Here is a 14,429-nt window from a genome sequence, read left to right on the forward strand (position 1 = left end):
TCCTTTCTAATTGATTCCTGTGCATTTCTTCCATAATCTCCAACTGAAGTTGGAATGTCGAGTAAGACGAGTTTCTCCTCCCCTGCTTGCTTCTACAATGAGCTTGCATTGGATGACAGCCGCTGCAGAGGGGCGAAACACTGTAGCAACAGTGTGCTGTGGCTGCAGCAGCGCTGAAAAGAAGGCCAGCCAAACAGATGACCTCTGCGACGGGATCCTCCGATGTCAACTTCACTGTGACGCTTCTTTAGCATCAGTCCATGCCCAATGGCCGAAGCATGCCACTAGATCATACGTATTACCCACATGATACAACATTCCTGGAACCCATCAACTTCGACAAATATTCATCAAATATACAATTAACCTACTGCCAAACATGGCGGTACGGCGGCACACCGCACGGCTTACTAGTAATTTAAAGAAATGTGAACGTACTATGCATTTGCAAACATTATATAAACATCTCCCACAACAATACAATGATAAAACCCTAATAGAAATTGTTTAACATCCATGAATGTGAAAAGAGTTCACCAGATCGCATCACATTAATACATCATAGCAGTCAACAGCTCGGCGGGATAAATGGTTCCTAAAAAAGTCACATAATAGTTCAAAAATCAAACCTAAATCAACACGTACACTAGTAGGCTGCAACTCAAACTCCACAACCGCAGCTGCCTGAGACTTCTTGAGATGCGTGGCATCTTGCATATGCTGCTGCTCAGGCTATCTCCCACCAATAGTCAGCCCTTGAAATAAAAAATAGCTATCAGCAAGCATATTTTTCTATAACAGACTGAATTTTCTCAAATATGGAAAATTTATTTGCATTAATAATAATCATGCACTGACAACCTGCTCCTAGATGTTTTATTCTTCCACTTGAGGTTCTGCCCCTGCAGGTTCTTCAATTCCCTTGGAAACAATGGTACTGCACATGCCAAATAAAAAAAGTTAGATAATTGAAGCCAATTTATTCAAATCAAGAATAAAAGTAATCTATTCAGATGGACAAAGTGACTAAGTGTCTACGCACATGTTAATACGTAATATGCAATGACCAATTTTTTGAAGAATGCAATTCTAAATATTTCATTTTTGAATGGTTTTATCAAATACTAAGAAAAATAATACATGATACTTCAAATTAGATTATTCTTTGAGTTTAATCAAATATGAGACAGATACTACCTTTTCCATTTTTTAAAAGTATCTAGTAGCTCCCAAACAGTCCATGCTTGCCAGTGTCCCTGATCAAGATATGTTATCCCCACTAGATCACCAGACAAATTGAACAATGGTGATCCTAAGTAAGCGTACTCATGCATATCGCAATCATGAAATAGAACTCTGCAACAAACATCTCTGTTTATTGAAGAAGAAAAACATTATTAATTTTATTTAAACGACAATATTACATAATGTGATAATATATGAGAGATCTTACATTACTGAACCTCTGCAATAACCGGTTGGTGTAATATACCCTTCTCTAGGGAAAACAAATGAATGAACAGGATCACCAACTTGAACAGACTGAGTCTCAAACCTGACTGCTTTTATATAGCCATTTTCACTTGGCTTAGCAGCAAATATATAGAAACCTCCCGCAGATTTAATGGGCTTACGAACATCAAGTTCTTGTTCTTGTTCGTATCCTGTAGCGTTTGGGAAGTTCACTACAAATCTTTTTTTCATCCCAAAAAATTTGGAATTCGCTGCTATGACAGCAGACCCATCATCTTCTATTGAAAGAATAATGCCAGCAATAACCATAAACCGCTTGTCCTCCGGCTTCGGCTTCCAGTCAAAAGATATACGCACAATTGACTTACGGACCTCCTGAATAACTTGAGGGTGTTGTTAACAAGAATTAAAAAAAAAACAGAAAACCAGATAGGGATTAGGTAAACCATCACAGAAAGAAGCGACGGACCTGCTCCATGAAACAAATACGAGCCCCGGCGCCAATCTACGGAAGAGGAGAAGGGAGTGAGGATGGCACCGGCCGGCCGGCGCAAGGTAAACAGGAGCTGCTCGCCGCTGTGAATACCGCCTCCCTCCGCAGCGTGCCTTGGACAGGCGCGGGATGGCAAGGGGGCAGATCGTGCCCTCGGAGATCACTGAATCAGCCGTCGATTCGTCATGCGGCGCTCGTACTCTTGCCGGCTTCAGGATCCGCTCCTGCCCCCTGGAACCTCGCCCTCCAAATCCCGCCGTGCGCCGTCCTGCAGTGCGCCTGACGGCGCTGGATCTGAAGGACCAGGACAGGGATGGCACAGGCAGGAGGATGAGAAACGGATCCGAGGATGATGGCCGAAGAGCAAGGCAGCCGCCGCCCGACGCCCACGGCCCACCAATGAGGAGCTGAGGAGCAGTCAGGGAGGAGAGGGATGAGATTCTGTTGAGGGGTTTCGTGTTGTAGAGATCCCGACAACGGTCTTTAACAAATCTGCCCCTACCCGGATCTAGGGTATCCGACAGTAAGCTACTACCTGTTTGTTGATACGAGAGGCTAAACTTTAGCAGTGTCATATCGAATATTCGGATGCTATTTAGAAGAACTAATTAAAAAACTAATTGCAGAATCCTGTGCTAATTCGCGAGACGAATCTATTAAGCCTAATTAATTCATCATTAGTAAATGATTACTGTAGCACCACATTGTCAAATCATGGACTAATTAGGCTTAATAGATTCGTCTCGTGAATTAGACTCCATCTGTACAATTAGTTTAGTAATTAGCCTATGTTTAATACTCTTAATTAGCATCCAAACATCCAATGTGACAGGTGCTAAACTTTAGCGGGGGTGTATCCAAACACCCCCGCAAATTCAGAGGAGAGAGATTGATGGTTCATTTTTATATGTTAAATTTGACTACATTTTATATAAAAATACATTAATATTTATAATACATAATTATCCATATTCAGGAAGGAGTGAGACACCAACTAGAGACTCGTAAACTCATGACCCTTTAAAAGGTACTCCTTCCTTTCCTTCCAAATTATAAGACGTTTTGACTTTTCTAGATACAATTGTTTTTGCTATAGACTTAGATATACACTATAACTAGATATATAGGAAAATAAAATATTTAGAAAAGCTAAAACGTAAATTTAGGACGGATTGAGTAACATACACTCAGGGGACGTTTTCTTCCACTGACTTATTTTTAGCACGTGTCACATTGAATTTTTAGATACTAATTAGGAGTATTAAACGTAGACTATTTACAAAACCCATTACATAAGACGAATCTAAACGGCGAGACGAATCTATTAAGCCTAATTACTCCATCATTAGCAAATGTTTACTGTAGCAACACATTGTCAAATCATGGACTAATTAGGCTTAATAGATTCCTCTCGCCGTTTAGATTCGTCTTATGTAATGGGTTTTGTAAATAGTCTACGTTTAATACTCCTAATTAGTATCTAAACATTCGATGTGACGGGTGCTAAAAATAAGTCAGTGGAAGAAAACGGGACCTCAGTCTATACATTTTCTCCCTTGAGCCCTCAGACAGCCCCATGGCCCCCTTTTATCTTTTGGACTTCGTAACCACCAACAAGACAGCCTCATCAGTCGAAGTGAGCGACACAAACATAATAAAACTGTTAGGATCTCAAGTTGGATGGATAAAATAAGGAAAAATGTAAACATGATAGTTAGTACATGTTGACACCGGATTTTGACCAATCCCATAAATTCGGAGTACAAGATAATTGGAGTCACGTACAACAATAAGAAGCTAGCATGCGTGTATATGGGCACGGAGTCCAAATCGGCTTCATTGGATTGATCGGCAAGGATGATATAAAGGAAAGGCCAGCACGTATGGATAAAAATGATTAGAATATACAACATGGATTCTGGTGCACTTTGCATGCCATGCGTGGGAGGCTTCCAGAATAATTATGCATGCGGCCGATCTGTGCATGTACGGGAGGTTGTTTCATGGAATAAAATATTTTAGAGATAGAGTTGGGTTAGTTAGAGATAGAGTTTTTTATTAGAAAAGATTGTGTACGTGACTTGCCTTGTGCGTGGTTAGATGCCAATTATGTAACGTCCGCCCTATAAATATAAAGGGACGTGGCCATTGTAAAGAATCATCACACGATCAATAATACAACATATTTACCTTTACCTTTCGGCTTCACGCCATTGCCCTAGGAGTAGGAGTAATGTAGATTCTCGACGAGTTCCTTCTAGCAAGCTGGGCTGCATCGACCTCGATCTCTGGCGAGCTGCAAGTTCCATCACCAGGTGTTCTAGGCTTTAACCACCGGGCGCATCGCTGTGGTTTCGTCAAGTTTCATCTACCAGTTATCGAGTATCTTGGATCTTTGACTTACAGCACATCGCTTCTGTCTCGATCTACGGTATTCACCAGTTATCCCGCCTTGATTAAGCTTGCATCGGCTGATATTTATCTGTTCTTTCGTCTTGCCGTTCAGTTTGCTTTAATTAGCTTTAGATCGGTTCATCATAGATGATAGATCATTTAATAGCCTGTTGCATCTTAATCTTGGTTACCCCTTCGAGTGTTGTTGGGAGTAAGTTCCATTGTGATTGGATTCATCAGCTGGCGGGGTTCAGATTAACGTCCTGCTAAATATTTCTAGACTGCAACTACCGGGCGCATCGCTGTGGTTTCACCTAAAAATATTGGTGGTGATGTTAGTTTAGATCTCATCGGCTTATGGCTCTAGCTATGGTGGAGCAACAACTCAACAGCATCGTGTTTCCTATCGGCCGTATGGCTGATGGTTATTGTAAATTATATTAAATCGGCCCGATCGGCCGACTCCATCGAACTTCGAGAGAATTATCTCCACCTTGTCAGTTGAATGGTCAAACTGGCTGGCACGCCCGCGCACACCACGCGCGCCGATTTGGATTCTGCACTGGAATTAAGCAGAACTCCCAGGTCCTCATGTGGTGATGCAGGGTCCACCACCTTCAGAATTTTGCGTCAACAGTACCTCTCTAACAAAAGGCCATGAGCCTAACTTGCCATCAAAATAAAAATTTCCTTCTTGATCATATCTTGGCCTGGTTTGTGCGGACAAGAACATCACCTTGGTAATATAGTTTTTGTTTTGCACAGTCCTGTGTGGATCTTGTTCATCTGGCGCCAAATACGTAGTTCTTGTTTTTTTTTTGTGCCGTTGAACCATTTCTCATCTAAGTGCACGATGTTGCGCATATCAATAAATCTTGGGTCATTTGGCAAGGTACTCTGATCAAGCATTGATATACAAAACTGCAGCCTCTGTTTTTTATTTGCTTCCTTCAAATATGGTTTAAGTGAGCTAGAGTGACGTCTTAGCTTTCCTTCTTTGAAACACTTATGAAGTGTGCTTCTCTTCACACCTATAGCAGCTGCAAGTGACCGTATGGTGCGCCTTCTTCTCAAAGGGACGTGAGCAACCTGAGATAAGTCTACTTCAACATTTTGCGGCCACAATTTTTAGGTTTTCTTGAACTAAGATCACCTGGTATTCCTAGTGCACGGCACTCCTTAACTCTACACCAAATAGCTTGTACTAAAGACCTTTTTCACATTCAATATTTGAGCAACCAGAGTGGTTGTGTGTTTTTTCATGTTGCCTCCATTACTAAGGGTAAGCAAAGCTTCATATATCTATTGTCTTTGCTCGTTAGTCAAATTTTTTCTCTGGTTGTTACCTTGCCCTTAGTTGTCTCCCTTATCTTCTGAATCATCCAGCTCTTCTTGTTCGAAGACCACCACGTCCACACCACCGGCATACACACCGTAGTCTTCATCATCGTCTACTTCTTAAAAAACAGAATATGGGTAAGTGTTAGATGCATTGTCTACTTTTTAAAAAAAGAAACAGAATATGCAACCTCTGTACAGTAAAACATGATTACCTCCATGTATTTCTTCATGTTCGTCAAAGGCAGGAATGTTCAAATCAAAATGATGACACACTCCCTGTGTAGCAGCTTGTACATCTACCTGGACTTCATTTTGTTCATCTTCCACGGCAGCAGCTTGTACATCTACCTGGGCAGCAGCTTGTTCATCTTCCATAGCTTGATCATCTTCCAACAAAGGGTCTTCATTGAGATCAAGTGGGTCTCCATCTGCTGGTGGTAAATTCAAGTCTATGGCCATGAGGAATGTTTTTGTTTGGAGTAGATGACAAGCTGCGGTGAAGTCCCAGCAAGTAGTATTTATAAGCAATACATGGATGTGCTTTGGTTCTAATTGTTTTTTTTATTTTTTACGGTGCACAATACTATCAGATGGTAGTATACACTATTATAACTCATAAACTTGCACTTCTATACTGATGCTTAGAAATACGTATGGACCAGGGGGCTGTGGCCCATGTTGGCTAATACCTAGCTCCTCCCGTGGTTACACCTATAGGTAGTGTTCATAGAACGTCCCGTTACTTATTATACTAACGGACTTTATTCTTGCTTGATAACTAAAACAATAATAATCTCATGGATATTCTGAATTTGTTTTATAATCCTAATTTTTTACTTCCTATTGCATTGGACTTTTAAGTCACGGGCCTAAATTTTATAAGTAATGGAAAGCGCATGATAATAAGCTACAGATTGAATCAATTATTGGGCAAGGTCCTGAATTTTTCTATGTCCGGGCTTTTTTACATAAAGCCCCTAAAATCTATGAGTATTTTTAGAAAGTTTTATAAGTATCCAAGTTTAGGTATGTTGTTGGAGAGGAGCACAAAAATTTTCAGCAACTAACACTGATTTTTTATCACCAATGTTACATATGGTGTTGAAGATGCTCTTACATGTTGTCAGGATCATTCACATATTCTTCAGTTAGTCTCTCGCTATTTACTTGCCGAGCCCTTCTTTTGGATCTAATGTACAGACACAATGACATATCATGATCCGGAGGATCTAATCCTGCAATTGAAGCTCCAGATGCTACTAGTGATTACAACCATACTAACAGTAAAATATGTCAAAAATAAAATTAAACTTTGAGTTTGGATTTTAACTCCAGCCACAACATCCGAGACGGTGAAAGAGTCTCTAGCCTAGTAGTTAGAGCTCCTGAGTAACACTCAGTAGGCAGCTTAGGTTCAACCCCTATAGGAGTGAATTAAACGGGTTAAGAATAAAAAAAATTATAAAAAATTAGGTAGGGTCAAAGAAACATCCGTGATGTATTGACTATTATGACTATCTAGAGATATTAGGTCCTCGGCTTCTCTAATCTTACCATCCACTCCCTCCGTCCTAAATTACTATTTGTTTTAGCTTTTCTAGATGCAAGTAATCTCCTTGCACCTAGAAAAGCTGATTACTTGCATCTAGAAAAGCCAAAATAAATAGTAATTTGGGACGGAGGGAGCAAGACATTTCTACTATAAATACTATGCATATTAGAATATACTACGAGTATTAGGCAACTCTTTATTATCAAGTTTAGAATGGATGGTAGTTCACCGTAATCTTAGAAGGAAGGCTCGAGTTTGTTTGGGCTTTCCACCCTAAGAAGTCGAAAGCTCAAATAAACAACGAGCTTCTGGGCTAAGCTTTTCGAAAGCTAAAAACCCATAGAAGCTATGATTACATGGAAAGTCAAGAAGCAGCGAAATGTGAGCTTTCCGCAGCTTTCTACATCAAGGTTATGAAAATTACCCACCTACCATCGTTTATGTTGTGAATCGATCATTTTTCTTTCCTCAGCTCCATCTCCATCTTGTCCCACCCCGCCCCGCCCCGCCTCGTTGCCGACCTATGACGCCCCGCCGTGCCGTGCGAGTGGTTGGTCGACTGCTCCATGCCCGGGGGGGGGGGGGGGCTGAGGTAATGCCGGAGGTGGCGGTGCGGCTGCCGGGGATGGATCCAGCGGGCGAGGAGGTCGAGCAGCAGGAGGAGTTCTACGAGTCACTGGATCGGATCCTCTCCTCCTCCTGCTCCTCCACCTCCGATGACGACGCCGACCACCACCGCCGCCGCAAGTGCTCCCACCGTCACCTGCAGCAGCCCCCACCGACGCACGCCTCCGTGTACGACATCTGGATCTCTGGGCCCACCTCCTTCGAGGAGCGCTGCCGCCTCCTGCTCTAGCGCCTCGGCCTCTCCTCCGAGCCGCCACCGCCGCTGCAGCAGCCCCCCTCTTTGCGCCGCTTGCCTCGCTCGCCATCCCCTCCGACATCTCCCCCGGCCTCGCCTCCGCCCGTTGCCGAGGAGCCCAGATCCGGTAGGCTCAGGAAGCCGCTGCAGGGGAGCTCCACCACTCCAAATCTTCCCCACCGGTGCAGCACCCCTCCTCCCCGCCTAATCTCGCCCGTCGCCAAATTTGGTCGGCATCAAAGGTTGAAGAAAAACCTGACATGTGGACCCCACAGAATAGATACTCCATCCACCATTCCAAAAGCTAGGTTGCCAAATGGTGTTATCTTTCCAAAAGCTAGCTTTCGGAAAGCCACCCTTCTAGGGAGCAAAAGCCAAAAGTTAACTTTCTGGAAAACTTGGAAAGCTAAAGCTCAAACAACAAACAGGGCCTTGACCTCTAAGCCATCTATGTTGAACCAATTCTAATCTCCTCCACCCACGACGATTCTGTCACCGGGGCAACACTTGTGATCATGGCGGACGAGCCCGCCGCTGCCGCCGCCAGGGCCGCGCACGACTACCCCACCTCGTTCGACGTGGTGCTTTGTGCCACGGGGCTCCTGGAGTCCATCCTCGCCACCTCCTGGCATCTTCGATGAGGAGCTCCTTCGACGGTGAGGGGGCTACGGGAGGAGCACTACTGGTCACCATGGCAGTGGAGGCTTTCTCTCACGAACGCGGCATGGTGTCGTCGGAGAAGAGGGGGTGAGCGAGGCGAGGCGGTGTTGGAAATGCGGGAGGGAGGGGGGTTGAGGCGGTGAGAGGGGTTTTATTAGAGCTTGACACCCGCCGGGCTGGAGGGCCCACCACACCAGCGAGAAGGTTTCTCCTGCACACAGGCGATGTACGTCTCCTCTCGCCAGTCGCCGCCTCGTTCAAAATTCAAAATGCTTTTTTCTCGTTGGTGTCTCCTGCACACAGGCGATGTACGTCTCCTCTCGCCAGTCGCCGCCTCGTTCAAAATTCAAAATGCTTTTTTTGCTTGGCTGCTAGAACTAAAAAGAAAATGGTTCCACCATTACATTACCACGAGACGGTCGTAATCATTGCAATACTTCAATGCATATCCGGTCGTAATCATTGGAGTTCGTTTTTGTCCGTATTCGTTTTATCCCCACGACGTGCTAGGTCTCGCCATTACAAACCTGAATCCATGGTTTTAGGTCCTATCAGATGTTTGATACCAATTAAAAGTAAAACTAATTGCATAAATGATAGCTAATTTGTGAGACGAATCTATTAAGCCTAATTAATTCATAATTAGCACATATTTACTGTAGTATCATCTGGGCTAATCATGAACTAATTAGTTTTAATAGATTAGTCTCGCGAATTAGCCCTCATTTATACAATTAGTTTTATCATTAGACTATATTTAATACTCCTAATTATTGTGCAAACATCTGATGTGATATGGAGTAAAGTTTAGTCTTGATACTCACCCAAAGTTAAAAACTCATCACTAATAATATAGAAGCTATCATCACCGATGAATTATCACCCCCGGTTTGTTTTGAACCGGTGGTGAAAACGTTTCTAGATTCACGAACCTAGGCTGATAGCTTCTATAGCTCTATAATTATTTAGATGTCTAAATATTTGGTATAAGGTATCACACCTACGATCTCAAATGGAAACAAAGTCAACGGTAAAGTTTTAGTACTCGACCACTTGCTGTTGTCTGGTGCGCTGGCTGTTGAGTCTGTTGCGCTGCTGGTGCCCAAGCCTGGGCGCTCCTGGTGCGTCCGCCGACCAGCTTGGCCAAACTGCATGCCAGGCTGTGAAAAAACCCCTGGTGCGGGTTCCGAAACCTGCGCAGGGGTTGTTGGTGGAGGACCCGCCGGCGAGGGGGTGCCGCCGCCGCAGCACCCGGCTTCTCGTTCTGGGTCACATTCGTCCCCGGGTTCCAGTAGTTCACCGTCGCCCCGTCGATCAGCGCTTTCCAGGGCGCAGGGAGAGTCGGGTCATCAGGGGCAAACCGAGGGCCCGATGCATCTGCGGCGGCCTCCTGAGCCGCCATGTCAAGCAAGATAAGAGTCCTCTTCTCGCCGCCTTCTTCTCCCAACGCCTGCCTGCCCCCCACCTATGTTACAACCATAATGCTCTTTGGCCCTGCAAATAAGTAAACGATTTTTACAAATCTGCATCCGAAAGGGACGGAATTTCATATCCGAATCGGCTCACATCCACCCCCAATCGCCCACGAATCCCGAACGAAAATCCAACAATAGCCACGAACCCACCGTGCCAAAAACCAATCGAGCCCACCAAAAGCCAAACCCCAATCTTGGTTCACGGTAACCCACGACGATTCCGTCACCGGACCATGGCGGACGAGCCCGCCGCCACCGCCGCCGCCGCCGCGCACGACTACCCCACCATCGACCCCACCTCGTTCGACGTGATGCTCTTTGGCACCGGGCTCCCGGAGTCCGTCCTCGCCGCCGCTTGCGCCGCCGCCGGGAAGACGGTCCTCCACGCCGACCCCAACCCGTTCTACGGCTCCCACTACACGTCCGTCCCGCTCCCCTCCCTCGCCTCCTTCCTCTCCCCCGACCCTTCCCCGTCCTCCTCGACCGCGGCCGCCGCCTCCGGTTCGCACACCGCCGTCGATCTCCACCGCCGTAGCGTGTACTCGGAGGTCGAGACCTCGGGGGCCGTCCCCGAGCCGGCGAGGTGGTTCACCGTCGACCTCGTGGGGCCCCGGGTGCTGTACTGCGCCGACGAGGCCGTGGACCTCCTACTGCGCTCGGGGGGCAGCCACCATGTGGAGTTCAAGAGCGTGGACAGGGGAAGCCTCCTCTACTGGGGGGGCTGCCTCTACCCTGTGCCAGGCGCGAGGAATGACATCTTCAAGGATTGCTGCCACATCAGCTTCTGCTGATGAGAGGGGAGAGGATGCTGCTGCTGCCATGATATCTGAGGAGGACCTGGACCGCCCCTTTCTTGAGTTCCTCAACCAACATGGGCTTTCTCCCAAGATGAGAGCGTAAGGGTGTTCTGAATTGGTCAAGTATGCACTATTTTTAGTAATTATGTGGCTAAGATTAAGTCCTTTGTGGTGTTTGCAGCGTTGTGCTGTATGCAATTGCCATGGCAGATTATGATCAAGATGGTCCTGGGCCTTCTGAGAAATTAATTATGACGAGGGAGGGAATCAAGACCATTGCTCTGCACTCCTCATCAATTGGGAGGTCAGTTGGCTTGCCTGAACCTTTTCTTGTTCACTTTGGAAAGCCATATATATTCTATTATGTAAATGCCTTGTTGATTAATCCGTATTTTATTTAGCTTTAGAGAATATATGTGGCCTGGCATGTGGAATCTTAAAAGCACTTAGCTGTGGTACTACAAGTCTACAATTTTACATCTTTCTTATGTTTTCAACCATACCAGGTTTGCTAATGCAGAGGGTGCTTTCACTTATCCTATGTATGGGCATGGTGAGCTGCCTCAAGCTTTCTGTCGCTGTGCTGCGGTTAAGGGTGCCCTATATGTAAGATGATCTTCACAATATATGTAGCAATGATTTTTACGCTCTAGCTTTGGCTATTGTTTCTTTAGTCATGTGACTGTACCATCTTTTGTCCCTATGATCTGTAATTGGTAACTTGCAATCTGATTGCTTATTGCTTCCCAAAACATTTAGGAATATTGCTGTGCTAGACCTTGGGCTTGGCAACTCTCTGCTGGAATGGCATCCTGCACTTTATTTCTTCTTCCTTATAAGTAACTTGTGCCAATTCTGAGCAATCATATTTTGTGATTCAGGTGTTGCGGATGCCAGTGGCTGCACTTCTTATGGATGAGGTATGATGATAAACCAAGTTCTACGCTGGCCATATTCTTGTTAACTTTTTCTTCCTGATGTTTATCATACAGTGGACCATTTTGAAATCTATTTGAGCTATGTGTCATCTTTCATGCACAACTTCTGTTTTCATGTGTTTTTGTTAACAATTGGACTATACTCGGATATGTTTTGCAAATATAGTGTAAATATATCAGTGATTATTTTCTTTATTTTGTTTGCCATGGCAGAGGATGCATGCTTTACCTGCAGGGCTGCATTACCAATTCTTTGTTTTTTTTACAATTTTGCCATTGCTAACATGAAATACTTTGCTTATTGGATCAGGAAAAGAAGCATTTTGTAGGTGCCAGATTGGCATCTGGTCAGGATATTTCTTGCAAACAGTTGATAATTGATCCTTCATACAAAATTCCTACCTTGGATGTTCCATCTGATGATTCAAATTCAAATTTTCCAAGAAGTGTTGTGAGGGGAATATGCATATTTAGCAAGTCTGTGAAACAGGGTTCATCAAATGTTCTGGTTGTTTTCCCTCCAAAGTGTAAGAAAAACTATTCTATGTGTGTTTCTGCTAGGTTTCCTTGATGTAGCCATGGTGTTGTTGTTTCTCTTAGTTGACCCAGTTTCCACTACTGATTTAGCGCTAGAAGAGAAGCAGGTTGCAGCTGTTCGGCTTCTTCAATTGAGCAGCAATCTCGCAGTATGCCCTTCTGGAATGTAAGTTTTATATCCTATCATCATAGCATGCATCAATTGCAGTTTTCACATATACTTGTTCTAGGTTTCTATCCCCAGGAATAACCACGTTCAAAATTGCCATATAATATAGGCAAGTAACTTACCTGCAAGCTAATCTCACATGCAGGTTTATGGCATATCTGTCTACTCTCTGTACTGATGCCTCCGCCGGAAAGCAGTGCATCAGAAAAGCAATAGATGCTCTTTTCAGTCCACAGCCACAGGATTCAGATGGCTCCGAAGGCCACCTTGAGTCAACCAGTGAAAGCACCGATGATATGAAGCCAACACTAATCTAGAGCTGTGTGTATGTTCAAGAGATCACACAGGTGAATTTCTTTTTGTTATCATTATGGACTGTATCCATGTCCATTTCAGCACTGGTAAACAAATTTGCTACATATATATATGTTCTTTTTATTTAAAACATTCACTGTCCTGTCTTGCACTATCAGGGAACATCAACACCTGGTTCTTTATGGTCATGCCCCATGCCTGATGAAAACCTGGATTACAGGTTCATACTGGAATCGACAAAAAAGGTAGTGCATCCTGGGATGTTGCTGTTTGTTTTCTGAGGCACTCATGTACCTGCACTGGCAAATAGTGAAACTTTTACTAATCAGAATTGTTCCTGTCAGTATGAGATGGTTATTGAATATGGCAATTGCATGTTCTTCATAATATACATCAAGAGTATGCTTTTTTTTATGACAGCTTTAGAATGGTTGATGCTTCATTTACATCACTAGCTCTGTCCTGATGAATTCTTTTATGCTTCTTCTTTTGCAGTTATTCGGAGATATCTATCCTGATGAAGAATTCTTGCCTAGAAGTTCAGCTCCTGTACATGGCGATGATGACTCTGATTCCGCGGAATAAAACCATCTTTCTAGAGGTACACAAGTCTTTTTGCACATGCAATTTGTACTTGTGCAATACGTAGGAAGCTCTGCTATGGAAAATGAGTTGAACCAAATCAGGGTGAATAACCACCCTTCAAATGCACTGCAATACTTGCAGCCTTGGATACCTGGAATCTCCATATAGTCTTGAAAACAAGGCCGTACCAAATGCAAAATAAAAAAGCTTAAATGCTTCTAAGAATCTGTTGTAGGAAACCATATATTTGAGCACTGAGTATTTCTTCCTATTCTGACAGGCTCTACCATTTGGCAGGAGAACATTAGCGCGCAATGAAGGCATGGACGTATATGTAACGGTGACGGTGTTCCTTGGAGTTCAGAGTGCAAAAGAGCATCGCAAGGGGAGCATGTTGCCTTGATGAGCAGTTGTGCTAGATTTCCAGAGTGTAGGTGGCTTGCATAGGTGTACGGGTTATTGCAAGCCTTGCTGTATACAGGATGCTATACGGGATACATGCTGAACGCTTTGATATGGTTCCCCAATTTAAGTCGGTTGCACTAGCGTGGGGGAGAAAATGGATATTCATAGACTTTTTATTTCCTCTTGAGATAGTTAAACTGGTTACCTGATACGTTCGTGGTGCGATGTGAATACTCTGCATTCCCAGATCATCTTTCCTTATTTTGAGTGTTTTTGGATGTTTTAGGGCAAACTTTTGGCCTGTACAGTAGAGTCTTCCCCCCCTTTTTTTTTGGAAAACTGGCAGGAGCGTTGCCATATCATATAAGAAGAAGAAAGAATAGAACATGTTTTACAAGACTAGCAAATATGCCCATGCGTTGCAACGAGAGGG

General features: G+C 44.2%; 1 long non-coding RNA gene and 1 pseudogene across 1 annotated transcript; one reads left to right on the forward strand and one right to left on the reverse strand.

Moving 5' to 3' along the window:
- Positions 1 to 417: 417 nt before the first annotated feature.
- On the reverse strand, positions 418 to 2,440 carry LOC117859532 (uncharacterized). Its single transcript, XR_011898548.1, has 5 exons — positions 1,943 to 2,440; positions 1,454 to 1,848; positions 1,198 to 1,371; positions 862 to 937; positions 418 to 755 (listed from the first exon to the last, which is right to left on the reverse strand). It is a non-coding gene; the product is annotated as an uncharacterized lncRNA (long non-coding RNA).
- Positions 2,441 to 9,902: 7,462 nt separating this feature from the next.
- On the forward strand, positions 9,903 to 14,207 carry LOC117862182 (rab escort protein 1-like; annotated as a pseudogene).
- The last annotated feature ends 222 nt before the right edge of the window (positions 14,208 to 14,429 follow it).

The sequence above is a fragment of the Setaria viridis genome, chromosome 6 (genome assembly GCF_005286985.2).
Source record: "Setaria viridis chromosome 6, Setaria_viridis_v4.0, whole genome shotgun sequence".
NCBI lineage: Eukaryota > Viridiplantae > Streptophyta > Magnoliopsida > Poales > Poaceae > Setaria > Setaria viridis.